A 14,498-nucleotide genomic window follows, 5' to 3' on the forward strand; every position below is an offset into this window, starting at 1 on the left:
GAGAGAATTTTTTTTACAAATTCCAAGACGCAGAAGCTATGTTAAGGTCATTACGTGTTTCACTAATGTTCACCCATGTGATTTCAGCATCATTGACAATCCATTTTCTATTGCCCCAGATAAGGTTGTGATAAGTGACTTTATTGAGCAATAGCTGTCCCTCAGAATACAGGACTCCCAGAGGCCTTTTGTGTCGGGACCTCCAGGAGTTTCACCCAGTGACAGTGAGTGGTATCGGCACTCTGTGTGTGTAGGAACACTAATTCCCACCTTGGTATTGAGAACAACAATGATCTGAGATCCTGCTTGTCCACAGTACACTGCAATTGCCACCAACACCACCCTCCCAAGTTTTGCTGAATCATGTAGCAGCAGGATCATCAGCTGTTCAAGACAATGAATCAACACTATATTCTAAAGGCCATGTAGGGATTATTGTACACATCACTGACACAAAATGTCTTGATTTTACCTGTACCCTCTCTCTTCTTCTCATTGAACCTATACCTTGGCTAATGATCATAACGTTGGTGGCAATTATCTGTCATTATGCTGGGAAGATTGTGCAATGTGCAGAAATCCATCACGTCCTGAGAACCTTTCAGCCAAGATCTACATGGCTGCTCCGGAGTTGTTCAGGTAGCAGAAGCATTGTCTCAACACACCAGTGTTCTGTTCGTGCAGCAGCGTTCATTGTTATGTCAACTGTACAGTAGAATATGCCAGTGGTGACACAAACATGCATGGTTTGTACATGGAGATATCAGTGGCATCACTGGCATACTCTAATCAGCATCAGCAGCCACGCTTCGATTTGCCACAGAGCTGACAAGCAGTTCCCACAACCTGCACCTAGTTTCCTTGTAAAGACAAGTGTTCTTGTTCACTGCTGGTTTAGAACAGAAAAATGAAATGTAACTTTCTGGCTCTGAGTAGTGATCTTCAGTGTCGTCCCTTCAGAGGGGATGGCAACTGTGGAATGTCGCAATTACTCATGGATGCTGTTTGATCTGAGTGTTTGCAGTATTTTCTATTTATATTTCAGTTTTCCAGCATCTGCAGGTTTTTTGTTGTCACGTTGGTCAATAAATTGTAAATTGGTGGAGTGAAGCAAACTCTGTGAATGATTGCTAACTATTCAGTGAGGGCCACCTGGGAAAAGCAAACTGGATTATTGAATCTTCTTTTCAACTTAAACTTGTATACACAGGAATGCAGGGAGATAAATGGGAAAATTAGCTTTATTTATGTTCAATGCAAAATAGAAAGCTTCTGAAAACTGCTGCTGTGGGATGAACTTCCTCAAGTAAACATTCTCCTGTTGATTCACAATCATGAAGTAATTGGCCCTTATTTCTTTATTGCAAAATAACATTGCTTGAATTATTCAGCAGCTTTTCATATCAATCTTTCATATTCTTAACTTCCAGCATTTTAATTTGCTCTGAGTTGAAAGAACAATGTGTGTGTGTGAAGGGTTAGGTCTGGGTGTGGGGGGTGGAGGTTGAGGGGAGCAGGGTGTCAGATACTATTCACTTCATGATATAACAAGGTGTTTCTATAGCTATCACAGTTCTTCATCTGTAAAAGTCTGATTATGACTTCAGACTGGTTACACATGGTTTGTGAGACGTCAGGTTTCTTTAATGAGGTGTCAATTGGTTCCATATATCATAAATTTGACTCTCATTCACTTTTGAACACGGAAAAATTATTCTAGCGCAAGATGCACTCTGAAGCTTCCCTGATGACCTACCTGCCTGCTTTCCTCCGTCTGGTGATTATCCATTCCCTTTCTTGCTGCATTACCTCAAGTTGCGGAGTGACCACCTCTTGAAACATACTGGTCACAGAGCTCGCAGTCAGCCTCACATTGCTATGCTTCCAGCTGGGGCTCAACTTCTGAAACCCGGGGCTCAAGCTGGTCAAACCGGTGGTGCTTCCTGCAGATGGTCATCCACACTGCAAGTCATCCATCTGAGGAAGGGCGTCATTACCCTCATCAACAAGGAGAAGAGGGAGAGGGAGGACATCTGGAACTGGAGATCCATTTCACTCTTGAATGTGGATTATAAATTGCACAAATAGGAACATCTGTGCATATTTGTGCCATCCCATGCCCCATCCTTTATTCCATGCCCTCTCCTCCTGGATTCCTTCTTCTTTAGCCCTTTGCCTCTTCTACTAATCACTTCTCAGCTTATTACATCTTCTCCCCCTCCCCCACCCACCTACCTTCCCCCTCTAACCTGAACTCACCTGTCCCCTGCCTGTGTGTGCACCTCCTCCTCCCCCCACCTTCTTATTCTGGCTTCTGTCCTCTTCCTTTCCAGTCCTGATAGAATCATAGAACAGTACACCACAATACAGACCCTTTGGACCACCATGTTGTGCCCACCTTTAAACCTCGCCTAAGACTGTCTAACCCCTTCCCCCACATATCCCTCTATTCTAAATTCCTCCATATGCTTATCCCCGCCACTGCCCCAGGCAGCACCTTCCATGCCCCGACCAATCTCTGGGTAAAAAACCGTCCTCTGATATCTCCCTTGAACTTCCCACCCATTATTTTAAAGCCATGCCCTCTTGTATTGAGCGTTGGTGCCCTGGCAAACAGGCGCTGGATGTCCACTCTATCTATTCCTCTTAATATTTTATACACTTCTATCATGTCTCCTCTCATCCTACTTCTCTCCAAAGAGTAAAGCCCTAGCTCCCTTAGTCTCTCCTCATAATACATATTCTCTAACCCAGGCAGCATCTTCTCCTTTTCTTTCTTTTTCAAGCTTTTTATTAGTAGTTTCCAAATTAATACAGATTAATATATAACATCGATGTTTGTACATGTAATACAAAGAGATCAGGAGAACAATCATGACATAGATAATCATAAAGAGCAATAAAATATTTTTAAAAATCTGTAAATCCCACGATCTCTTAGTAAATGAATATAATATAAAAGAAAGGAAAGAAAAAGATTTATTATGTTTCTAAAAGAAAAGAGAGAAAGGAAAACCCAAATCAATAAGAGAAATTATGAACAATATATCAAACCAAACAAAACCAAAACATTTCAAAAAAAACAAAATAATAACTGGACTGAAACTTCTCAATAGAAACAGAGCGATATTGCGTCATCAACTCCATTCCTCTAAATTGGAAAGTTATTGAAAAGGGATCTACATCATGTGAAAATATTGAATAAATGGACTCCAAATATCTTCAAATTTAAGCGAAGGATCAACAGTACCGCTTCTAAGTTTTTCCAAGTCTAAACATGATATAGTTTGAGAAAACCATTGAAAACTAGTAGAGGGTATTGGATCCTTCCATTTAAGCAAAATGGATCGTTTGGCTATTAACGTTACAAAGGCAATCATACGGTAAGCAGAAGCAGACAACTGGCCAGACTCTATCCTTGGTAATCCAAAACTTGCAGTGATAGGTTGAGGTTGTAAATCAATATTCAATACAGTTGAGATAATATTAAAAATGTCTTTCCGACATTTTTCCAAAAGAGGACAGGACCACAACATATGTGTCAAAGAAGCCACATTCGATTTACATCTGTCGCATGTAGGATTAATATGGTGATAAAAACAGACAAGCTTATCTTTTGACATATGGGTCCTGTGAACTATCTTAAACTGTATCAAAGAGTGTCTGGCACACATTGAAGATGTATTAACTAAATTAAGAATTTTCTTCCATGTCTCAGGAGGTAAAGATGTCTGGAGTTCACTTTCCCATTCATTCTTAATTTTGTCCAGTGGTTCTGGATGTATTTTGATAATTAAATCATAGATTATTGCTATCAAACCCTTCTGATGAGGATTAAGATCAAAAATTTCTTCTGTAATTTCAGTTTTGTAAGGTGTCGCAAAAGAGGGTATAGTAGCTTTTAAAGAATTTCTAATCTGTAAATATCAAAAAAAGTGTGATCGAGACAAACTGCATTTCTTAGACAATTGTTCGGAAGATGAAAAACAGTTATCAATGAATAAATCACAAAAACATACTGTTCCCTTCCTTTCCCATATAGAAAAAGCTGAGTCATCTCTGGATGGTTAAAAGAAAAACATTAGATTGAATGGGACTTGACAAGTTAAATTTATTCAATTCAAAAAATTTACAAAATTGAAACCATATTCATATTGTATGTTTGACAATTGGGTTAATCATATGTTTACTTAATTTAGGAAGTGCAAAATGGAGTGAAGCTGCTAAAATAGAAACTAATGAAAATCCAGGTACTGATCAGTGCTCAAGGTGTACCCATTTGGGACACTGAATTACATCTGAATCTTGTATCCGGAAAATTAAATATCTAATATTAATTGCCCAATAATATAATCTAAAGTTAGGCAGGGCCATACCACCATCCTTTTTTAGTTTTTGTAAATATTTCTTATTTAACCTTGGGTTTTTATTCTGCCAAATATATGAAAGAATTTTAGAATCAATAGTGTCAAAAAAAGATTTTGGGACAAAAGTTGGAATCACTTGAAATAAATATAGAAATTTTGATAAAATATTCATCTTAATCGCATTAATTTGGCCTACCAATGATAAAGACAGTGGCGACCACTTGGTAAATAATTGTTTAACACAGCTAGATACATAAAATTGTCAGTTACTATTCTAAAAGGTAATTGCCTGTAAATTGGGGTTTGCATATTTAATAGCAAAAGTTCACTCTTATGAAGATTTAATCTATATCCAGAAAAAAACCACTAAGCTGATCTAGTAGTGATAGTACTGCGGGGATAGATTCCTCCGGATTAGAAATATGAAGTAACAGATCATCTGTGTGAAGAGATATCTTATGAATCTTCTGTCCGCAAGTAATGCCACATATATTTGAAGAGTCCCGGAGTGCAATAGCCAAGGGTTCTAAAGCAATATCAAATAATAAAGGGCTTAAAGGGCAACCTTGTCTAGTACCTCGAAAAAGCCGAAACAAAGGAGATCTTTGATTATTAGTAAGTATTGAAGCCATAGGTGTATAATAAATCAGGTTAATTGCAGATAAAAATTTAGGGATAAAATTAAATCTTTGAAGTGTAATGAATAGATATTCCCATTCGACTCTGTCAAATGCCTTTTCAGCATCCAGTGAATCATCCTGATAAATCTCCTCTGCACCCTTTCCAATGCTTCCACATCCTTCCTATAATGAGGCGTCCAGAACTGGACACAGTACTCCAAGTGTGGTCTAACCAGAGTTTTGTGGAGCTGCATCATTACCTCGTGGCTCTTAAACTCAATCCCACGATTTATGAATGCTAACATCCCATAACCTTTCTTAACTACCCTATCCACTTGTGAGGCTACTTTCAGGGTTCTGTGGATATCGACCCCCAGATCCCTCTGCTCCTTCTCACTACCCAGGAACTTTGTACTCTGCCTTGGAGTTTGTCCTTCCAAAGTGTACCACTCACACTTCTACAGATTGAACTCCATCTGCCACTTCTCAGACCAGCTCTGCACTCTATCAATGTCCCTCTGCAATCTTCGACAATCCTCCACAGTATCCACAACACCACCAATCTTTGTGTCGTCTGCAAATTTGCCAACTGACCCTTCTACCCCCTCATCCAAGTCATTAACAAAAATCACGAAAAGCAGAGGTCCCAGAACCAAACCTTGTGGGACACCGCTAGTCACAGACCTCCAATCTGAATGCACTCCCTCCACCACAACCCTCTGCTTTCTACAGGCAAGCCAATTCTGAATCCACACAGCCAATCATCCCTGGATCCCATGACCTCTGACCTTCTGAAGAAGCCTACCATGTGGAACCTTGTCAAATGCCTTACTAAAATCCATGTAGACCACATCCACTGCACTACGCTCATCAATATGTCTGGTCACCTCCTCAAAGAACACTATTAGGCTTGTGAGACACAATCTGCCCTTCACAAAGCCATGCTGGCTGTCTCTGATCAGACTATGATTCTCTAAATGCCCATAGATCCTATCTCTAAGAATCCCTTCCAACACCTTGCCCACCGCCCCCCCCCCAACAGATGTAAGGCTCACTGGTATAGTGAATAAGGGGACAACATTTGCCACCCTCCAATCCTCCAGTACCATTCCCGTAAACAACGAGGACTCAAAGATCCTAGCCAAAGGCTCAGCAATCTCCACCCTCGCCTCGCGGAGCAGCCTGGGCAATATTCCGTCAGGCCCCGGGGACTTAACTATCCTAATATTTTCTAACAGCTCCAACACATCCTCCCTTGATATCAACATGCTCTAGAACATTAACCTTACCAACACTGTCCTCAGTGTCATCAAGGCCCCTCTCCTTGGTGAATACTGAAGAGATGTATTCATTGAGGACCTCACCCACTTCCACAAATTCCAGGCATATCTTCCAAACTTTATCCCTAATCAGTCCTACCCTTACTCCCATCATCCTTCTGCTCTTCACATAAGTGAAAAATGCCTTGGGGTTTTCCATATCCCTACTTGCCAAGGCCTTTTCATGTCCCCTTCTTGCTCTCCTCAGCCCCTTCTTAAGTTCCTTCCTTGCTACCCTATAATACACAAGAGCCCTATCTGATCCCTGCTGCCTAAGCCTTATGTATTCTGCCTTCTTCCTCCTAACTAGATGTTCCACCTCTCTTGTCAACCATGGTTCCTTCACCCTGCCATTCCTTTTCTGCCTCACCGGGATAAAATTATCCCTAACATTCTGCAAGTGATCCCTGAACAACAACCATATCTCCATATTGCATTTCCCTTCAAAAATGTCATCCTAATTTACACTCACAAGTTCTAGCCTTGTCGCCTCATAATTTGCCCTTCCCCTATTAAATATCTTCCTGTCCTCTTTGCTCCTATCCTTGTCCATGACAATGCTAATGGTTAGGGAGCGGTGGTCACTGTCCCCCAAATGCTCACCCACTGACAGATCTGTCACCTGACCCCGTTCATTACCTAATACTAGATCAAACACGGCATGACCTCTGGTCCGACTGTCATCATACTATGACAGGAATCCATCCTGGACACATTGAACAAACTCTGCCCCATCTAAACCTTTGATACTAAGCAGGTGCCAATCAATATTTGGGAAGTTGAAGTCTCCCATGATAACAACCCTGTTATTTTTGCACCTTTCCAAAATCTGCCTCCCAATCTGCTCCTCAGTATCCTTGCTGCTACCGGGGGGCCCATAGAATACTCCCAGTAGAGTAACTGCTCCTTTCTTGTTCCTAACTTCCACCCATACTGACTCTAGAGAGGATCCTGCTACATTATCCACCCTTTCTGCAGCTGTAATAGTATCCTTGACCAGTAACGCCACCCCACCTCCTCTTTTTCCCCTTCTCCCTGTCCCTTTTAAAACACCGAAAACCAGGAATATTCAGTATCCATTCCTGCCCTGGTGACAGCCGCGTCTCTGCAAGAGCCACAATATCATAGTTCCATGTACTTATCCAAGCTCTCAGTTCATCACCCTTATTCCTGACGCTTCTTGCATTTAAGTAAGTGCACTTTAGCCCATCCACCTTACTACTTTTATACCCTATACTCTGCTTCTCCTGCCATCCCACTTGCAAATTAGTCTAAACCCTCCCAAACCAGACTAGCAAACCTGCCTGCAAGGATATTGCACCCCTTCGAGTTCAGGTGTAACCCATCCGATCTGTACAGGTCCCACCTTCCCTTGAAGAGATCCCAATATTCCAAAATCTAAAACCCTGCCCCCTACACCAACTCCTCAGTCACGCATTCACCTGCCATCTCCTCCTTTTATTACCTTCACTATCACGTGGCACTGGCAGCAATCCTGAGATTGCTACCCTTGAGGTCCTGTTCTTCAGCCTTCTGCCTAGCTCCCTAAACTCACTTTTCAGGACTCATCCCCCTTCCTACCTATGTCATTGGTACCAACATGTACCACAACTTCTGGCTGCTTTCCCTCCTGCTCCAGAATGCTGTGGACCCAATCAGAGACATCCTGGAGCCTGATGAAGAGTCTCGGCCCAAAACGTCAACTGTTTATTTCCCTCCATACATGCTGCCTGACCTGCTGAGTTCCTCTAGCACTTGTCTGTGTGTTGCTCCAGATTCCAGCATCTGCAGAATTTCTTGTTGTCAAATGATTAGCAGAGTCTGTCAGGAAGGGGTAGAGCATCCAAACATGAGAGTATATCGTTAATTAAACTGAGAGCAGGGTAAATGCTAAAAAGAGAAAAACTTAGAACAAGATGGGTGAATTAATGGTACAAATAGAAATACGGCAGGCACGGTTGTGTAGCGGTTAGCATAATGCTTTACAGTGCCAGTGACCCAGGTTCAAATCCAGCCACTGTCTATTAGGAGTTTGTGCATTCTCCCCGTGTCTGCGTGGGTTTCCGCCGGGTGCTCTGGTTTCCTCCCACATTCCAAAGGCGTACAGGTTAGGAAGTTGTGGGTGTGCTACATTGGTGCCGGAAGCGTGGCGACACTTGCGGGCTGCCCCCAGAACACTACGCAAAAAATGTATTTCACTGTGTGTTTCGATGTACGTGTGAATAATAAATCTTAAACAGTTACGACAGCAGTTGATACGATCACTCTACGACTCACAGACAATATATATCCCATTGAGTTAAATGAACTGACAACATTTCTGTAATGCCAGTAGTTGTGGCTGATGTGAAATATGCAACTCTCAGACAAAAAACAAATATTTTTGGGAGTCAGTGAAAATTTCTCCTTTAAAGTCTGGTCTATTGTCACCAACCATCTGTGTAGGTATGTTCATCCTGTCATTCACGTCACTCATTACGTTTTAAGTTGCAGCAATGACATATTACTTCTATACCAGAATGCAAATAAGCCAAGTGATAGAAGTAACTATTGTGTATGGTAGCTTTGCTGCTTTGCCAGCTTGGAAGTTTATGACCGAGTGTGGGGCAGTTGCCTTAGGGTGGAACTTGTTCTCCTTCAATAAGGCATCGTTGCTTCCTATTCCTTCTCACCATGTTCCTGACAAATTGCCGAGAACAGAACTTGCCAATAAATGTTTTTACAATTTAAAAGAAGTCATATTGTTTTAGTAACAGTGTTGCCATCAGACAGAATATTAACTGAGCTCCAGGCTAAATTACAACTTGCTTTCAGGAGGACTGTAATCTGTCATACTCTGGAGGGGGACATGCACTTGGGCTGAATATCTTGATCAGAAAAACTGCTGAAACTCCTGTGGCTGTTTATTGCTCAGAAGACACCAATGAGTTGATCACACTGATGTGCTTGGTTCCAGGTTTGGCAGTTTTCTCATCGTTCAGCATTGGCCAAGGGTCTGTCATGTGGCTCTTCACTGAACTGCAGCGGCTGTGATTGTAGGGGGTGGGTTGCTAAAAAGTAGTGCCCAAATGTTGTTCTGTTGACAAAAGTGTCCAATGGCCCCGGCAAGGAGATGAAGGTATCTCAAAATTTCATTGGCAAATTTAGGGGAGTGTGTGGTAATGTATTTCAACAGCAAATAAACAACATGGGTTTCTTAAAAGGGTGCATTCCATCTCTGCTGGTGTCTCTGATGCATTAATATGGAGTAGAACTTACAGGCACACACGAAGGTGGTCATCAGGATGAGGGCAACGTTTGGTATACTTTTGCCCCCATTCTCTGGACACTTGTGCATCATGAGCCGTTGGACTCGCTCCATCTTGGACCCCTCAGATAAACTGGAAGACATCCCGGGTGATTGCTGGGGCACAGGAGTGCTGTCATGACACACCTACGCCAAATACAGCAGCCCTGAGAGCAAGTCGCACCAAATGACCAACTTCTTCCCAGTTAATGACATAGAACGCCATTTCCACACACCCAATTTTTGTTTGAGATTGCCAATCTGTTCCAGCCAATTTTTGTGATATGCCTCAGCCCCTCCGAACCAGATCCCAGCACCTTTTCGTAGACAGACCTGATGGATCAGTCAGACCAGTTGCCGAACAGCATGGCCTTGCTCTCACTGTGGTTGACCCTCGCAACCGATTCCGACTGAATCTGGGCAGAGTTACTAATCAACTTGTCAATTGACTGTAGATCCGAGCAGAAGACAATGACATTGTCCATGTACAGGGAAATTTTGACGTGTGTCTCCACTGCCTGGCAACGTTACCCCTCTTATGCTCTCGTCCTTCCTGATGGATTTGGCAAAGGCTTCAATGCAGCACATAAACAAGGCAGGGGAGAGTGGACAACGCTGTCTGACTCCAGACTTGATATGGAAGCTATCTGTCTCCCACCCATGAATGTGGACTGCACTACGGATATCTGTGTAGAGCAGTTCAGTTCGATTTCTACTTCGCTCCCCAGAACCCAGTTTGGAGAGCACATCCATCATAAACATGTGGGATATCCTGCCGGAGCCCTTCTCCTGGTCCAAGCTGACCAGGCAGACATCCATCCCTCTGTCCTGCACATAGGCTATGGTATCCCTGAGCAGTATAAGGCTGTTAGAGATTTTCCTGACTGCTTCAGTACTTGATTGGTCTGGGTGGATCACCTGTCTCAAAGCAGACTTGACCCAGTTGGCAATGGCTTTAGGCAGGATTTTATAAACCACAGTTAGAGTGAAATAGGTCTCCAATTCCTGATGTCCTCCGTCTCTCCCTTCTGCTTGTTGATGAGGGTAATGAAGCCCTTCCTCAGATGGATGACTTGCAGTGTGGGTGACCATCTGCAGGAAACACCACCGGTTTGACCAGCTCAAGAGTCTCCACCTAAAACGTCGATTGTCCGTTCCCCTCCATAGACGCTGCCTGACCCGCTGAGTTCCTCCATCAGTTTATTTTTACCTACAGCTCCAGTCTATGTTTGGTTTATTCACAATCACAACATGCTGCTTTCTGCAACTTTTTTGGCAACATTATCAGTCTTCTGATAAACATTGAAAGTAGGAGCAGGAGTAGACCATTCAGTCCCAGAACCTGCTCTGCTTCAGTATGATCATGGCTGATCCGTTTTCACATCATATTCCTGCTATCTCTCCATACCCCTTAATGCATTTTGTGCCTAGGTAGCTATCTGCAGCTGCTTAAATGTGTTCAGCACCTTGAGGTGACACCCTCTGATTGAAGTAATTTCTCTTTATTTGAGTCCTTCATGTTTCACCTCATATCCTAAAACTGCAACCCCTTGTTTTAGACGTGCCCACACCACCTCCTTCCAGGGAAATACCTCAGCTGCATTCAGTCTGTAACTTGTCTGCCTGCACAGTACTTTCTCTGTAACTGTAACACTCTGTTATTGCTTTCCTCTTGTACTACCTCAATGCACTGTTCTAATCAAACGATCTGTCTGGATGGCATGCAACACAAAGATTTTCACTGTACCTGGCTACATGTGACAACAATAAAACAATTAGCGATTCTGTATGTTTCAGTGAGATCCCTGCTCATTCCTCAAAACTCAGAGAATACAGGCCTAGTTGACCCACCTTCACTTCAAATGGCAGCCCTGTATCTGAGCGATCAGGCTGGTGAACCTTCATTACGCTCCCTCTTTGGCAAGTAGATTCTTTCTCAGGTAAGGAAACCTAAACTTCTCTCAATACTCCAGGAGTGGTCTCAGCAGAGGACGTATAATTCTAGCACAACTCCCTTGCTCCTCTACTCAAAATCTCTTTCCATGTAGGTCATTTGTTTTCTCAGTTGATTAGAGTCTTGGAGTCATAGAACATGACAGCACAGTCCAGGCCCTTCAGCCCACAATGTTCTGCCGACATTTTATCCTGCTCTGAGATCTATCCAACCCTTCCCTCCCATATAGTCCCCTATTTCTCTATCATTCATGTGTCTATCTAAGAGTCTCTCAAATGACCCTAATGCACCTGCCCCCACAACCTCTGCTGGCAGTGTGTTCCATGCACCCACCACTCTCTGCGTAATAAGAAAATTATCCTGACATCCCCCTTATGTCTTCCTCCAATCACCTTAAAATTATGTCCCCTCGTGTTAGCCATAGCCTGGGAAAAAGTCTCTCACTGATCACTCGATCTATGCCTCTTATCATCTTGTACACCTCTGTCAAGTCATCTCTCATCCTCCTTCGCTCCAAAAGAGAAAAGCCCTAGCTCACTAACCTGTCCTCATAAAACTTGCTCTCCAATGCAGGCAGCATCCTGGTAAATCTCCTCTGCACCCTCTCTAAAGCTTCCACATCCTTCCTATAATGAGGTGACCAGAACTGAACACAATATTCCAAGTGAGGTCTAACCAGAGATCTATAGAGATGCAACATTACCTCGAGGCTCTGGAACTCAATACCTCAACTAATGAAAACAACACACAATATGCCCTCTTAACAACCCATTCGACCTGCGTGGCAACCTTGACAGATCTATGGACATGCACCCCAAGATCCCTCTGTCCCTCCATACTGCTAAGAGTCCTGCCATTAACCTTGTATTCTGCCTTCAAATTCGAACTCCCAAAGTGCATCGCTTCAGGCTTTGCCTGGTTGAACTCCATCTGCCACTCCTCAGCCCAACTCTGCATTCTATCAATGTCCTGTTCTAACCTACAGCAACCTTCCACACTATCCACAACACCACCAACCTTCATGTCATCAACAAACTTACTAACCTACCCTTCCACATCTTCATCCAAGTCATTTATAAAAATCACAAAGAGCAGGGGTCCCAGAACAGATCCCTGCAGAACTCCACTTGTCACCAACCTCCAGGCAGAATCCGCTCCATATACCACCACCCTCTGTCTTCTATGAGTGAGCCAATGCTGAATCCACACAACCAAGTTTCCTTGGATCCCATATCTCTTGACCTTCTGAATGAGACTTCTATGAGGAACCTTATCAAATGCCTTACTAAAATCCTGCCCCCTACCATATCCTCTGCTCTACCTTCATTAATGTGCTTTGTCACATCCTCAAAGAATTCAATTACGCTCGTGAGGCATGATCAGCCCCTTACAAAGCCATGCTGACTGTCCCTAATCAGCCTATGATTCTCCAAATGCCCATAAATCCTGTCTCTAAGAATTGTCTCCAATAATTTGCCCACCATTGAAGTAAGACTCACTGGTCTGTAATTCCCAGGGTTATCCCTACTCCCTTTCTTAAACAAAGGAACAACATTTGTCAGCCTACAATCATTTGGCACTACTCCTGTGGCCAGTGAGGACACAAAGATCATTGCCAAAGTCGCAGCAATCTCTTTCCTCGCTTCCCGTAATAACCTTGGATATATCCCATCCGGTCCCAGTAACTATTCATTCGTAATGTTTTTCAATAGTTCCACTCATCCTCTTTCCTCACGTCCACATGCCCTAGCGTATCAGCCTGTCCTACGCCATCCTCACAAACATCAAGTTCCCTCTCTCTGGTGAATACTGAAGCAAAGTATTCATTAAGACCTCCCCTACCTCTTCCGACTCCAGGCACATGTTTCCTCTTTTATCCCCGATCAGGGCTACCCTCACTCTAGTCAACCTCCTATTCTTCACGTATGTGTAGAACACCTTGGGGTTTTCCTTGATCCTACTCACCAAAGACTTCTCATATCCCCTTCTAGCTCTCCTAGGTCCATTCTTAACCTCTCTCCTGACTACTTTGTAACTCTTTTGAGACCTGTATGATCCATGCTTTCTAAACCTCAGTTAAGTTTCTTTCTTCCGCTTGACAAGATATTCTATATCTCCTGTCAACCACGGTTCCTTCACTCTACCATCCTTACCCTGCCTCAATGGGACAAACCTATCCAGAACCCCATGTAAGTACTCCCTAAACAACCTCCACATTACTGCTGTGCACTTCCCCATGAACATCTGTTCCCAATTTATGCTCCCAACTTCCTGTGTAATAGCATCATAATTCCCCCTCCCCCACTTAAATACAGTATTTTCCCATATCGCCTGTTCCTATCCCTCTTCAAGGTTATGGTAAAAGTTAGGGTCACTATCTCCAAAATGCTCTCCCACCGAGAGATCTGAAACCTGATCAGCCTCATTACCTAGTACCAGGTCCAGAATGGCCTCTCCTATAGCCGGCCTGTCCACATACTGTGTCAGGAATCCTTCCTGGACTCACCTAACAAACTATGCCCCATCTGTCCCCTTTGCACTAAGGAGGTGCCAATCAGTATTATGGAAGTTGAAATCACCCATGACAACAACCTTGTTATTTTTGCACCTCTCCAAAATCTGCCTCTCGATCTGCTCCTCAGCACCTCTGCTGCTATTTGGGCGTCTCTACAATACTCCCAATAGAGTGATCACTCCCTTCCTGTTTCTGACTCCCACCCATGCTGACTCAATAGACGATCCCTCCAGGACGTCCTCCCTTTCTACAGCTGTCACACTGTCCCTGATCAGCAAGGCCACTCCACCACCTCTTTTACCTCTGTCCCTCTCCCTTTTGAAGCACCTAAACCACAGGTTATCCAGCAGCCATTCCTGCCCTTGTGACAACCAAGTCTCTGTAATGACCACCACATTATAGTTCCATGTACTTATAAATCCTCTAAGTTCATCAGC

At 43.3% G+C, this 14,498-nt stretch overlaps 1 protein-coding gene across 1 annotated transcript in view; it reads right to left on the reverse strand.

The window, feature by feature from the left end:
• Window positions 1–14,498, reverse strand: part of LOC127568647 (integumentary mucin C.1-like) — a 54,358-nt gene that overhangs the window by 11,837 nt on the left and 28,023 nt on the right. The gene's annotated exons all lie outside the window — the stretch shown is intronic.

This window comes from Pristis pectinata, chromosome 1, assembly GCF_009764475.1.
Source record: "Pristis pectinata isolate sPriPec2 chromosome 1, sPriPec2.1.pri, whole genome shotgun sequence".
Classification (NCBI taxonomy): Eukaryota; Metazoa; Chordata; class Chondrichthyes; order Rhinopristiformes; family Pristidae; genus Pristis; species Pristis pectinata.